We start from the raw sequence: 14,686 nt of genomic DNA, 5'->3' as shown, positions 1-14,686 counted from the left end.
ATTGGGCTTGGGGAGCACCCTCGGTGGGGGGCCCTGTGTTAACATGCAGGGGCCATAAGCATGAGCGGGCCATTGGGCTTGGGGAGCACCCTCGGTGGGGGGCCCTGTGTTAACATGCAGGGGCCATAAGCACGAGCGGGCCATTGGGCTTGGGGAGCACCCTCGGTGGGGGGCCCTGTGTTAACATGCAGGGGCCATAAGCATGAGCGAGGCCATGCGCCGGCCCTGAGTTGGTTTATATAATTCTGCTCTGGAGATTGGATGCAGGAACAGAAAAATGACCTGCAGAGAGAGAGAGAGAGAGAGAGAGAGAGAGAGAGAGAGAGCAGGATCGCAGCTGGCACCGAGCCAGGCCCGCAATGGCCGCAGGGGAGTCAGGTCAGCAGTCGTGGATCTGAATGTGTTTGGACTTCAGTGATAAGCTTCAGTTTTCCTTTATCTATGAAATGGTGCTAATCTTTACCACCAGTATCACAGTACTTTTTATGAGACTAAATTACAAAATGTACTCTGCACAGTGAAGTGCTCTTAGTGCTGTTACTTACTATTGTGGCTATTAAATATGTATCAAACGGTGTCTGTTAAATATGTATGTCGTTGTCATGCTCTGTGTCTTTCCTGGTTCGTCTGTAGTTTTTTAGGAGTTTGATGTAAAATAGAGTTTACTGTTCCTTATGATGATTTATTAGGCTAGCTCCACATAGGAAGGTTTTTTATATGTGGAAGTCTAGCGGATCTCACAAATGCAGTGGCGAGTCATTTACTACAGTGGAGAGAAGTCTCTCTGGACGGGGATGTGAAGGTTCTCTTCTTTAAGGGAACATTCAGGCATGGTGTATTTGAGCATGTTAATGTTCAGATGCCTAAAGGTCTGGGTTTCAGATGGATGTAGAACTTGAGAATTGGGGCCCTGATTTTTAAGAAAAAAATATCAGCATTATTTTTTTTTTATTGAATTTCCTAGAATCTTCCTGAGACTTCCTTTAAGAACTTGAGTTGACTTAGAGAAGCAGGTGATGTGGTAAATTCCTCCCTGGGAATATTAATTAAATCATTATGACATAAGCTGGAGAACTTGGAGCCTGAAATATGAATGTACGAGATTAGATTTTAAAAACACACACCACACATTCAGTTGGAGATACTAGCTCAAATCCAGTTCCCACATTGGCCCCATCCACCATTTGCTAAGATGACTGGACCACTCTTCCTTGGAGTTGGTGTCAGACACGGTGTCTGAGCCAATCAAGAAGACCAACCTCAGAGTCATGTTCTTGTTTTTTTTTTGGAAAAATAGCCTTTAAAAAAAAAAAGAAAAAAAATAGCTTTAGGTTTACAGAAAAATTGAGGCAATAATGCAGAGCTTTCATCTACTCTCCCATCTTGTTTCCCCTATTTTAACATCTTACATTAATATGGTACATTTTCTACAATTAGTGAACCAATATTGATACATTATTTTTAACTAAAGTTCATAGTTTGTTCAAATTTTTATTATTATTCTTGTAATCTGAGTCAAAAACTGCCCTTTTCCACTCACCACTTTATTCCATCACACTGAGCCATTGTTTCCGGACATAGTGGCTTTTCAACAAATATTGGCCGAGGGAATAAATGAATAAGGTTCCCTGCCCGCCTCAAGTTGTTACATGACATGCACATTCATGCTTAAGAGTTTGGGAGCAGGTGGTGCTCCATCTGAATGAAGCCTTGCCATTCACTCACCCTGTGACCTGGGTAAGTTACCTAGCCTGTCAAAGCCTGTCTCCTCACCTGTGAAAAGTGGGTGATAACAGTCCCCACCTCAGTGTGGGGTCGGAATAAAACGAGTAAATGAAAGAATACACACGGAGTATGTAGACCAGGACTGCACACGTGGGCAGTCTCCATAAATGTCAGCTTCAGTTTCTACCATGCAAGATGGTGTGTGTGCAGTGTGATAAGAGGTGCCAAGTATTAGGGGGAGTCTGAATAGGGGGGTGCATAAAGTTGGGTTAGGGGACATTTCCCTAAAATAAGCAGCATTTGCAATGGCCCTAAATGAATAAGTCAGCTCTCACCAAAATGCCTTTGACCAGAGAGAGAGAACACCAGGTTGAGAGAATACATACACAGAGGGTCAGAGGTGGGAAGGTGTGACAAATGTCTTCTGGAGGAAAGGAAATCACCTGATATAGTTGGACTGTAGTCTAATGTGGCCAGACAGTAGGACAAGGGAGACTAAGCTATAAGGTAGTAGAGGTTTTATTATTAACATAAACTTTTAATTCTAAAAGTTTTCAAATATAGAAAAGAGTAGAAAGACTAGAACAGTGAACACCATAGAATCCCCATCTACTTTTAATAATTATTAACCTTCTTGTCTCTTTACTTTGTTTGTATAAACTTATACATATTATGTTTTGCTGAAATAAATCATAGCTGTCATGACATTTTACTCCTACATATTTTAGCATGCATCTCCAAGAAGTAAGCACATTGCCTTAAGTAGACAATACCATTATGACACCTACCAAAGCTGAGAATAGTCCCCAAATATCATTTAATAACAACAGTTCATAGTCAAATTTCCCAAATTTATCACTCAAGTCTTTGTGTGTGTGTGTGTGTGTGTGTGTGTGTATGTGTGTGTGTGTGTGTAAGAGAGAGAGAGAGAGAGAGGAACAGACAGATAGGGAGAGAAATAAGAAGCATCAACTCATAGTTGCGGTACCTTAGTTGTTCATTGATTGCTTTCTCCTACATGCCTTGACCAGGGGGCTCCAGCCAAGCCGGTGACCTTGGGCTTCAAGCCCGCGACCATGGGGTCATGCCTATGATCCTACACTCAAGCCAGTGACCCTGCAGTCAAGCTGATGAGCCCTCACTCAATCCAGCGACCTCGGGGTTTCCAACCTGGATTCTCAGCATCCCATGTTAACGCTCTATCCACTACTCCAGGGGTCTCCAAACTTTTTACACAGGGGGCCAGTTCACTGTCCCTCAGACCATTGGAGGGCTGCCAAATACAGTGGTCCTCTCACTGACCACCAGTGAAAGAGGTGCCCCTTCCAGAAGTGCAGTGGGGGCTGGATAAATGGCCTCAGGGGGCCGCATTGCGGCCCGCGGGCCGTAGTTTGGGGACGCCTGCACTACTCCATTGCCTGGTCAGGCTATCATGCAAGACTTTAGTATTAAAAAAAAATTGAAAACAGAATCTAAGCAAAGACCATGTAGTACTTTTTTTTTTCTTGTTATGCTTCTTAATTCTCTTTAAATTTAAAATTTCAACTAAGATATTAGGACATTTAAGCTTTGGGACACTGAGAAGATTATGGTGTTTTCTCCTCTCTTGCCCCATCTGTCATCTATGTAATACAAAATAAAAACAATACTGAACTTCAGTAAAGTACATGTAAGGAAGTCCCAGTCGGTTCAGATTTCCCCCAGTGAAATGATGACTGTAATGCTAGTTTTGAAATCTCAAGTGATCATTCTTTGATGACTCAGCATATGCTTATGTGTCTGGAGTAGTCTGGCACTAGACTTGCAGAATTCAACAGAGATACCGTATGACACATTGTTTCCAGTTGAGCCAAATGTCCAGTTGTCTAAACTTCACAGATATGAAACCACCTCCATAATCCTACTATGTAGACACACAGAAGTGATTTTTCAGTTCCATTTTATATATAAACCTTCCAGACACTGAGTTCTAATTCTTGCAGGTAAATTCACAGTGAATTTCACAATATTTCTTGAAGGCCAAAAATCAGTTAGGATTGTGGGTGGAACTGCCATATGAATACCTGAAGCCTATGACGGGAAATGCTCACCCACAAGTTGGAAGCGAGCTGAGTTGGAAAAGCAAAGGATGCGGAGCCTGGCTAGTTCCACTTGGACCAGAAATACCCTGGTTCTACCATCGGACGGCTGGCCTCCTTCTTTGTTTCCGGCCCTCCCTGAGTCACAGGTACGGCCAGGCAAGTGTCTAGAATTGATGCAGTTATTAGAGTGGTTGTGAAATGCCCACCTGCCAGGTCTGCAGTTTCTACAACTTACAGAATAACCCTGGCATGCTTTGGAACTTCGCCGAAGTGGGGTTGGGTATTTGGGGAATGTTTTCTTGCCGGTGTGCACCCTTAATTGCCTTTTCCTAATGATCTCCCCTTGTTATGCTTTGAAATTGGGGCTCTTCTGAGGACCATTTCTTTCCACCTCCCGTGCAGGTACACAGTGAGTGCTGCTTTAATTTCTCTCCTCCTGCCTGTGGTGGCACCCAGCCCACCTCCCTGGGGTGGGGGGCACGTTCTCACCTCCCGGTGCAGCGCTGTTGACCCACTTGGAACACCTTCACTGTAGTGCCTGCTTGTTTTATCTTCTGTCCTTAATTTGGTTTGCTTTTTATTGTATTCTAACTGAATGGGTTCTTTCTCTTTCTTTTAAGGGAAAGGAACCTGAGAAAAACAGTGCTTGTGGTAGTGACTGCTTGTTAAGTGTAATTGCTATTTTATGTTAATCTGCATGTTAAAATGAGTATGTAGGGAATTGCTAAATTCACCAACCTGTTATCTTCCAAGTCTAGTCCTTTGGAATATATTTGTTGCTTAAATAAAGATGTAGCTATGCGGAATGAAAACGTCCAAATGCACAGGTTTTTATACATGTGTATATGTAGTGTTTAAATTTTTATTTCCATCAGCAAGAGTCATTATAGAAGACTTGGGAATTAAAGTAAAGCAGAAAGCAGAAACCCAGAGATAAGTAGCATTAATACTCTGTGAAGTTATCTCTTGTTATTTTAGTCTACATGCTGTATATCTTTAAATAGGCATCATTTTACTATGACTGTCTAGAACTATTTGCTGTTCAAAAGTGTGGTCTGTAGATCACCTGCACTGACATCTCTTGGAAGCTTGCTAGAAATGCAAAATCTTGGGCGCTACCTCAGACATCCTGAACCATAATTAGTGTTGAATGATACTACATACCTGTGAAAAGTTGGGAGCTCTAGAACACAGTCTACTCAGGGCAGCATGTGAAGAGATGACCCAAAGGGCCAAGACCTGTATTCTCTCCTCTTTTCCATTTCCCCTCTGCTACTCGAGCGTAAAATAATTTCCCTCCACGTATGATAAAAATCAAAACGAGGTTTTAAAAAAATGTTTTAGCAAAGCATAGCAACCCAGTTGAGAAACCCAACTGTCTCATGCATAAACATTTCCTTCCGCGAGCATTCATTAAGTGCCTACCGTGTTCCAGGCACGCACGTGGCTGTCACGCACCCCGCAGGTAATGCCTGCATGTACCGCAGCGGAGGCACACACGGGAGGCCAGGAGGACCAAGCGGCTGCTTCTGTGGGGACCGCGGCCGGAAGTCAGAAAGACAAACGGTCTCTGGGCTGAGTCTTGGAATAGATATCAGTGAACACATGTTATGAGGATGCTAGGATCTGAGAGAGCACAGAGGCGGATGGGCTGGATCCTTCCTTCAGGGACGGTCTGCTGGGCTCAAGGACAGGGGGCAGCGTTTGAAACTACAGATAACAACACGAAGCTCTTCGGTGTTAGGGTAGAACCTGGAGAGCAGGCTCACAACTCGGTGACCTTGGACAAGTCTCTTTCACCCATTAGAGTAGCAGTTTCTTAGGTAGAATAAAGGAAAAGTAACACACTATCTCACAGAACTACAGTGATTTAAATTGAGGTAACATAGTGAAGCTCTTGCTGCCAGTGGGTGCAGAATCAATGCTGTGTGGCAAAGATATTTTTAAACAGTGCATGTGAGTGCCATAGGTAATTACTGAGGAAGAACAAAGAGAAGAGGTCGTTTCTGCCTGGAATACTAGAGACCTTGTGGCTAATATGGCCTTGAGGCCGTGGGCGAGGAAGAGAGGGTGTGAAGAGTAGGCCATTGGGAACCAAAGATAAAGCTGCAGTTTTGAGAATGGACTGACTGAAAAAGGAGGGAACAGAAACAAAGGGTGGAGTTTGGTGGGGTGAATTCTGTGTCAACACGTTGAGTGTGAGGCAGCTACTGACAGCCGCCTTCTGGGATGCTGTTTGCATAGGTGGACTGTGATTCAGACGCACGGCCGTCCTAGGCTTGACGGGGGTGGGCACGGGACGAAGTGCTCAGCCTTCTCTGAGTGGGGTGTTCGGTCACTATAAATCTTGCCAAGGGACTCTTTCTGGCTTGTTGGAAATGTCCATTACCCACACAGTGTTTCTCATCAGGATGGGAAACAAGGCAGATTTTTTAAAACCTTGAGACCTAACTCTTCTCCAAAATGGGTGGAGAACTGAACTTTTCTGTTGCTAGTTTGACCCATTGTCATCTTCTCCCTTAGGTTTCCTTTTCCTTTTCTTTTTCAGTCTTCTTCCAATCTGCTAACAATCATTAATTGCTAAAGAACAGAAATGAATTGGATAAAGTGGTTCTTTTTTTCAAAACTGGACTGAATGCTTTAACCCCAGTGGACTGTATTCATATTTGTGTTTGTTTTCTTTCAACCATAAGCTCCATTATGATCTCTCTCTCTGTGGAATAGATACAGCCGACGAGTAACCATGGTTACTAGTTTTCATATGTTATGGCTGGCCTGCCATAGAAGATGCTCACATTTTGCCAGATTTGCTCTATCTCTGTATCTCTGTGTCTGTCTCTCTGTTTCTCTTTCACACACACACACACACACACACACACACACACACACACACACAGTTTTTCTAAACCATTTGAGTAGTTAGTTGTAGAAGTATGACCTTTAGTATAAGAATATTCTCCCACATAACCCATAATACCATTATCACTAAGAAATATTAGCTCACATATAGAATATTTGAACATCTTATTCAGACTTCCCCAGTTTTTCCAGTAATGTCTTTGATAGGCCCTCCTCATCTAAGATTCATCAGTAAGCTGTCATTGCATTTTGTCTCTTTTGTTCCCTTTCATCTAGAACAGTCACCTTGTTTTTGTCTCCTTTTTGTCATCCGTGGCACTGATATCTTGGAAGCTTCCAAGACTTTCGTCTTGTTGAAAATGCCACAATCTGGATTTGTTCAGTTTACTTTATGATTAGATACAGATTAAGCATCTTGACAAATATCCCACATGCTGACTGTGGAGACACATGACGTTCCATTGTCCTACAACTGATCGTATCAGCTGTCACGTAGGTGAGGTGCTCTGCCAGGGCTCAGATCCCTCCTGTCTTAGCTGAATGATAATTAATCTGCGGGGTGATTATCTGAGACTGTGTGAGTCACCTGCCCCACAACAACCCTTTTCCTAGTGGTTTTAGCATCCGTTAGTGATCCTTGAGTGAATCAGTTATTGCCTTGGTGGTTGCAAAGTAGGATTGTCTCTTTCTGCTCTTCCTTTGCTGTTTATTAGCTTGCATTCTTTATAAAGATGAGCTTCCCGCCTGACTTGTGGTGGCTCAGTGGATAAAGCATTGACCTGGAATGCTGAGGTTGCTGGGTCAGAATCCTGGGCTTGCCCAGTCAAGGCACATACGAGATGCAACTATGAGTTGATGCTTCCTGCTCCTCCTCTGCTCCCCTTTCTCTCTAAAATTCAATAAATAAAGTCTTGGAAAAAAAAGAGAGAGATGAGCTTCCCACTGTCCTCTTTTTCATGAATATCTGTGGGTTTATGCTTCTTTTTTATTCAATGTGTTCTAATTCATCCATATAATTTTTTTTGTTGTTTAAACCAATGACCAGTGGGAGCCCTTTCAAGGCAGTTCCTAATGTCTTTCTGTCACATCTGCCTTAATATTTGAACACTCCTTGCTTTCTGGTGTAGTAAGATGTTCAAGGTTTATCTTGTATTTGCCTTGGCTCAGGCCTGTACTCAACTATTTCACCAGAGCTAAAGTAACCAAGACCTGGGTAATTTTCCTTAAAAATGCATGTAATCCAGAGGAAGCTAAAAATCACTCATCATTTGAGCCCCCACCCCTACCCATAAACTTCTGCTAAAATATTTCCATGGAGGCCCTGGGAGTTCAGAAGTTGGAAAGGAAGGACCAGCTTGAGGAGGAGGTCATCAAAAGTGAAGGGCTTTGGATTGGAGTGGCACAGGGATGCAAAAAATGACGTGAGATGGTGCCAGAGATCGATTTAGATTATGTTGGAATTCTGCCTGGGGAGAGACGAGAGAGCCTGAGAAAAGAATTTCTGCTTGTTTTCCAGGTAGACTCTGAAAACATCAGTTGTACTTTTTTTTTTAACATCCAGTAATGCTACGAGACTGTATACCCCTGCGCTATAGACGTGCTAATTCTTGAAGCAACTCAAGAAATACAGGTTTCATACCGAGGGCTCCTAAGCGATCTAAATTGTCAGTCAGTGTGAGATGTGGAAATGGGTGTATGTTTTACACATCTTCTTTTAAAAATTAAAATTCACAGGGTTATTTTTTTTTTGAGCACTCATGGTTAAATATAGTATCTGAGTTTACATGCTGATTATAGTATTTGGTTGCCAGTTATTAAAGGTGCATATGTGCACATTTAGGCAAATAATGAGACACAGAAACCAAGAATTTCAAAGTTATTTTCCAAAGTAATTAGCATGCACTTCATTTGGTAAAATGATAGAGTCTGTGAGGGGGACCTTGAACTTGAACTGACTAATTTTCCTGGAACTCAATATGTCCTCTGTGGTCTATTTTTATATATAATAGCATAATTAAAATATTCATTTGTGTATTCTATTCTTTCAGATAAAACAAAACATGATGCCAGTAGCTTTTGTTTCCATTTGATAGGGAATCTATGAAAATGCTTAAAAATACAAAGGCAGCTTTGAAACAGAAGGATTTTGTTTTTGTTTGTTTTTTATGAAAGTTAGCATTTTTGGAAGTAAATCAAAACAAAAAAGCAAAGACAACTGTATCTCTGCTTTGGACAGCAGGAACATTATTTGTACAGCAGGATATTATTTAGAAGTATACATTGAATGTTTCAGATCTTTGTTAATTTTATGACACAACCCCCTCCAACACACACAGTCTGACTTTTAATCCTCAGTACATTTTTGAGACTGGAGAGTCATATTAAAGCAACTGCTCTATATGAACTAGTTACTGGGTGTATGGTACACAGGAAGGTTAAACTGAAAACGGAAAGGGACACATCGTTTGAATGTGCTGCTAGCAAGCATAGATGAGTGAACTCAGGTATGTGGTGGCCAAATTGTCCCCAATTGTCCCTTGACTCCTGGGCACTCACCATTCAGTTCTTATGTGATATCAACGATGCGATTTGAGTAAGCACACTGGTGACTAAGGAGTCACTATTTTTGGCAGATGGATTATTTTCAAAGTCAAATTTCATCGTTTTGGGGAACATTTTAATATCACCGAGTTCTGTTGGAGGTCATGAAGATGGATCTCTCTTTTCTTACTTTCTATTTAAAACTGCCCAAGGAAGCATTCATCCCTATGCCCAGATTCATCGCTCCTTGTATTGCTTTAATCTTGATCTTGTTTGAAAGGAGCTTTATCTAGGGCACAGTTCCTTCATTCAGAACAAAATTCCTTTCAGACATGAAGACAGCTTGTATACAATTATATAATTAAAAAAAATCTTTCATCTGGATTTTACTTAGTCCATTCCTGTTTTAGGCAGCAAAAGCAAATTGTGTTTTGTACTCTGTAATATGGATTTATATACTTTGAACAGCCCTGTTGGGACTGAGTTGCCCTTGAACTGTGAGATAGAAAATACTTTTAAGGGTTCAGTTATAAGACCGGATCTGTTAGTACTCGTGGAGAAAGCTTCCTGTTCCCTTGTTACTGGACTGGCCTTCATTCTATTGTCTAATCCAGGGGTAGTCAGCCTTTTTATACCTGCCGCCCACTTTTGTATCTCTGTTAGTAGTAACATTTTCTAACCGCCCACCGGTTCCACAGTAATGGTGATTTATAAAGTAGGGAAGTAGCTTTATAAAATTTATGAAGCAGGGAAGTAACTTTATAAAATTTATAAAGCAGAGTTACAGCAAGTTAAAGCATATAGTAATAATTACTTACCAAGTACTTTATGTAGGATTTTTGCTAAGTTTGGCAGAATAAATCTTTATAAAACAACTTACTATAGTTAAATCTATCTTTTTATTTATACTTTGGTTGCTCTGCTACCGCCCACCATGAAAGCTGGAATGCCCACTAGTGGGCGGTAGGGACCAGGTTGACTACCACTGGTCTAATAGATTCACAGATGAAATTAAAGTGGGGATAGAAAGAAGTCTTTCCACCAAATGCTTTTGTCTTATTTTCACATACCATACTGTTATTTTTAATTGGAAAAGTAAATGTGATTATTGTGGAACATTTGGGTACCACAAGAAGATGCAAAGAAGGTAAAAATCATTCTACTCTACTCCTGTTATTTCTGATTAGCAGCTCTTCAAATGTTGACATTTTTTTAACTTCTAGTCTTTTTTTTTTTCTAGATATAGATACTTTTAAACTAAATTGGCACCATATTGAATATACTGCATCATAGTCTGCATTTCCAGTGCATATTGTTTAAAAACATCTTCCCATTTAATTAAATATCTAGTAATCTGTTTTTGCAGTTTTGGATTCTTAAAATTTTCAAATTATTCGAAATGATATTACTTATAATAAAAAGCTTCTTGGTACATATCTTTATGCATGTGTACATTTTATACTTTTTAAAGGATAGATTTAGAGTCTTTCCCCCCCAATTTATTAGTTTAACTGAATGAAAAGTAATTCAGTTTGTTTTTACCAGCAATTGTAGTTAAGTCCTCTTCTATACAAGAATCTGTCTTTTATAACTCCATCATCACGGTCTGCGCAGAATGGTGCAGCAACACCTACTTATCTAACACTGTTAAGGAACTTCTCATAAATAAATTTGTTACGTAACTGAAACTGACCCTTAAGGGTTCGTACTTGGTAACTGTGAACATTGTGAAAGGGAATCTTTTAAAAATAGTAATGCATGTGCTGATGTTCCCTTTAACATAATGAAAAGATTAGAAAAATCACAACTTAACCCTTTGCGCTTTAAGTCACAAACATCCTTATAAACACCAGCTCTTGTACTGGTCAGTTCTGCTAAAATGGGATATACATGTTTCTAAACACCACTATGCTGTACAAAATCGTGCAATAAAACCCACAACACTTAAGGGATAAATAGGGTCAGGAACACAGCACTTAAGAACCTTTATCAGCATATACCAGTGATACTTTAAGAAAATAAGATAGGAACGGAATAAAAGTTGTAGCACAATTTTACGCATATTAGGTGGTTAAGGAATAAATAAATATGGCACTTTACTTTGACAAAGTCCTGACCTTTTCTAGCGGGCTGAGGGCTTGGAAGGGTTGCAGCTTGTGAATTATTCTGAAATGGTAGAAGGAGGGTTACCTGAAATTGGAAGGAAGGTTGGCGCACCCGATGTGGATGGTGGTAGCAGGATATGTTTCCACCATAGCACCCAGGTGGAAACAGGTCACATAGGTCACTGGTACATGTTCGAGCCATGGTCTTTTGCATTCTGTGTGTCCTTATGCAGCTGGGGTCCACCTGGGTGCAATTGAAGGAAATGTTTAACTCAGGTTCTTTTCTTCAACTAACTTCCCAACCCCCTTTCATTCTATTCCTCTGACGGGGGAATAGAATGAGAAATGGCTAACTTGTTTACCAATTCCCTCAGCCCCCTTCGTCAAGTCATCGACCATTCCCTTCATCTCCTTACCTAGTTAATGATATCCCCATCTCTCCCTTCCACTTTGGTGCGGCCATTTAAACTAGCCAATCAGTAAAAAATAAGATTGTAGGGTCAACACTCCAGCCAATACAGCAAGACCCAGCATCCTAGGGCCTGCGTTAGGGATAAAAACAGAATTTGCCCTCTGCCCGTGCACTTGCTGGCTGGCTTTGAAGAGCAGCAGCACGCCCTTCTACAGAAGTTATTGATATTAAAGTTACCTTGCCGAGGTATTTTGTCTCCATGATTCTTGTTTAATTTCATTTCTAACACAATCTTCGGCTATTCCGTAGCATGGGTTACAGTGAAGTCATGCATAAACAAATGTGAAATTTGTGTTATGCTCGAATTGTTTCCTACTTTATCAATCTTGGAACACACACAAGGTTTATAGCAGAGATGTGTGACATTGTGTGATAATACGGTGATGTGTAGGAGCGATACTGCTTGTCTCTGTCCTACGTAGAATAAATACATGTAAAAGAGAAAAGTCTGGCATGAGAGTCAACATTGTGTAAGTGTTGGCAGTAACAACGACTATTATAATAAAAAATGCCTACTGTAAGGTGACCAATCGTTCTCCTTTAGGGAGGACAGTTCTTCTTTCTTAAGTTCCGTCCTCCCTCGAAAATGTCATCTTACATGTCCTCCTTTTTGATATTGGAAGACTCATTTGTAAATGTCCATATTTGATCAATGCAGAGTTGATCCATTGCGTGTAATATGATGTATTTGTATCTAAATGAGTACTTTTTTCTTACAACTATTAAAAATGAATAGGCATGTAAGCATAATTACAATATAAAATATTACAAATGTTTTTATTATGCATTTATATTACAGTGTATTATATTATAGTGTATTATTGTTGCAATGAATAAAATGTTTTTTATTTATGATACTGTTTTCTTCAATTTATTTTTGTCCTCTTTTTCATTGTAAAAAAGTTGGATCACCTTACCTATAGATGTTTCTGGGATTCTGCCTGCATTTCAGTTATAACTGCCACTGTAGCAATTCTTCCTGCTCCTTCTAATTGACCTATTTTCCAACCTCTTGTGGCCCATAGATGACTCTGTCACGCTTCCTAGAATTACATCTAACAGGAGGCCCAGAATGGGAGAGCACAGACCGGAGGTTATGGTTTACCTGTGGCATCCGTTTTACCTACTCAAACTTTGCTATCTCCGGCATGAGTTATTGCCTGTATTCATTCATTCACAGGAGTTTGGGGGAAGTAACATGTTTTAAGCGAGTTTATTATCATGCAAGCTTTCTGTTTCATTAGAAAAAACGTTAACAGGACTCTTCCTGTTCCCTCCTGCTGCAGTGAAGGGTGCTTACCTGAATGCATCTGAAAGTCATTTAAAAGTTGTTGATGATTTTCTTTGTTATTATTCACGGCTGTTGACAGTCACCTCTGTGTCTGTGAGATGAACCCTTCTTTGAAGGTGGGGCAGGTAGGCAAGTGTGACTTCCGAAGACCTTCCCTCCCCAGTCACAGTATAATTAGGAGTCCAGGTCCTTCCTTAGTTGTTTTTTATGACTCCCCGAGAGGAACATTTTTACCATGAACAGTTGCCAAAAAGCCTTGCTGATTCCTGCTTTAGTAACTTTAATGAGACAACAGATCAAAACACCGTGTAGATTTAGCAAGCCTTGTTAGTATTGTTCTGAAAGAAAAGTAGCTAAATGATAGATACGTGAATTCCAAACTGCCCTCTTGATGTTCCGCTTATCTGTCAGACCTCACCCTTACTGGACTATTGACCCTGAGACAGAGGAATTCCAAAAAGTTGACAACCCGCCCCAAGGAGGGGCTCTGGACACACCAGGACTTTTGATTCAACACCCACATGCTCAAAACCCCCCAAGGAGGAGCATTCCGGACATACCAGGACTTTTGCCTCAGTATCCCCTCAGGCTCTCCCAAACACTATATAACTCGCCCCTAGTCTGTAACTGGTGCTCTTCTCCCCAAGGAGGAGTGCCCGGCAGGGTTCCTTTCTTCCTTTCAATAAAGCCTGTGACTCTGGTCTTTCGGACTCCCATGGATTCCAACACTAACGAAGCTCATCATTTCATATATTCCAGTGAAATCTATATTTTAATTATGCAGAGAGAATCTGAATAGCAATGAGGTGTTTTGATTTTTTTAAATTTCTAATCTGACATTGAATTTTAACATTTTTGTCTTTATACAATTTTTAGATATATTTGGGCTGCCTGATCTCATTGAGTGAGTGCTATTAATTAACAAGACTTCGTGGGAAAAAGGAACTTGCCTTCTGAGCTTTGTACCAAAGACCTGGGAAAAGTAAGTAATTTTCTAACTTGCTTTTTAAAAAGTTGTGTTATACTTCTCTCAGAAAGTTAACAGCGGGTCTTTCTACTTTCTTTCCTGGCTTTGTAAGTTTTATATACTCATATGGATTTGAAACGTGGAAAGGGACTCAGGAGACCTTTTAAAAAAACCTTCTAAAGAGATTTGGATGATGACTTTCTGCATTATGCCATTTCTTTTGGGTTTCAAAAACTGGGTCCTCAAGATTGTGATAAAACCTTTTGTTACATGTACAGTAGACAAATTAAACTTTGAAGATAAGGGGATGGAATGTGGTATGACAGAAAAATAAATCCAGTGATTTGACCGTCAAGTGTTTTAGACTTTTATATAGGATCTTTGGTTCTGAATTTTTAGAATAAGGATGAAATTTATTTGTTTATTTTTTTCTTGTCTGGAAAGGAAAAAGAAATATAGAGTCACTGGTTCAATAAGTTCCTCATGTAGCTTGGTCTTGGAAGACTTGATGCACCTGTCAGTTTTATTCTTTTATCCCAGGGGTCAGGAACCTATGGCTCGTGAGCCAAATGTGGCTCTTTTGATGGCTGCATCTGGCTCGCAGACAAATCTTTAATAAAAAAAATAATAACGTTAAAAATATAA

At 40.5% G+C, this 14,686-nt stretch overlaps 1 protein-coding gene across 7 annotated transcripts in view; it reads left to right on the top strand.

The window, feature by feature from the left end:
- APBB2 (amyloid beta precursor protein binding family B member 2) overlaps window positions 1–14,686 on the top strand; it is a 392,308-nt gene that overhangs the window by 105,357 nt on the left and 272,265 nt on the right. For all 7 annotated transcript variants that reach the window (XM_066387008.1, XM_066387007.1, XM_066387012.1 and 4 more), the window contains one exon: window positions 13,951–14,056. The gene's annotated coding sequence lies outside the window, so the exon portion shown is untranslated. The remainder of the gene's footprint in view (window positions 1–13,950; window positions 14,057–14,686) is intronic.

The sequence above is a fragment of the Saccopteryx leptura genome, chromosome 5 (assembly GCF_036850995.1).
Source record: "Saccopteryx leptura isolate mSacLep1 chromosome 5, mSacLep1_pri_phased_curated, whole genome shotgun sequence".
Classification (NCBI taxonomy): Eukaryota; Metazoa; Chordata; class Mammalia; order Chiroptera; family Emballonuridae; genus Saccopteryx; species Saccopteryx leptura.
The sequence above is the reverse complement of the archived record's forward strand: the minus strand, read 5'-3'. Positions and strand labels throughout refer to the sequence as shown.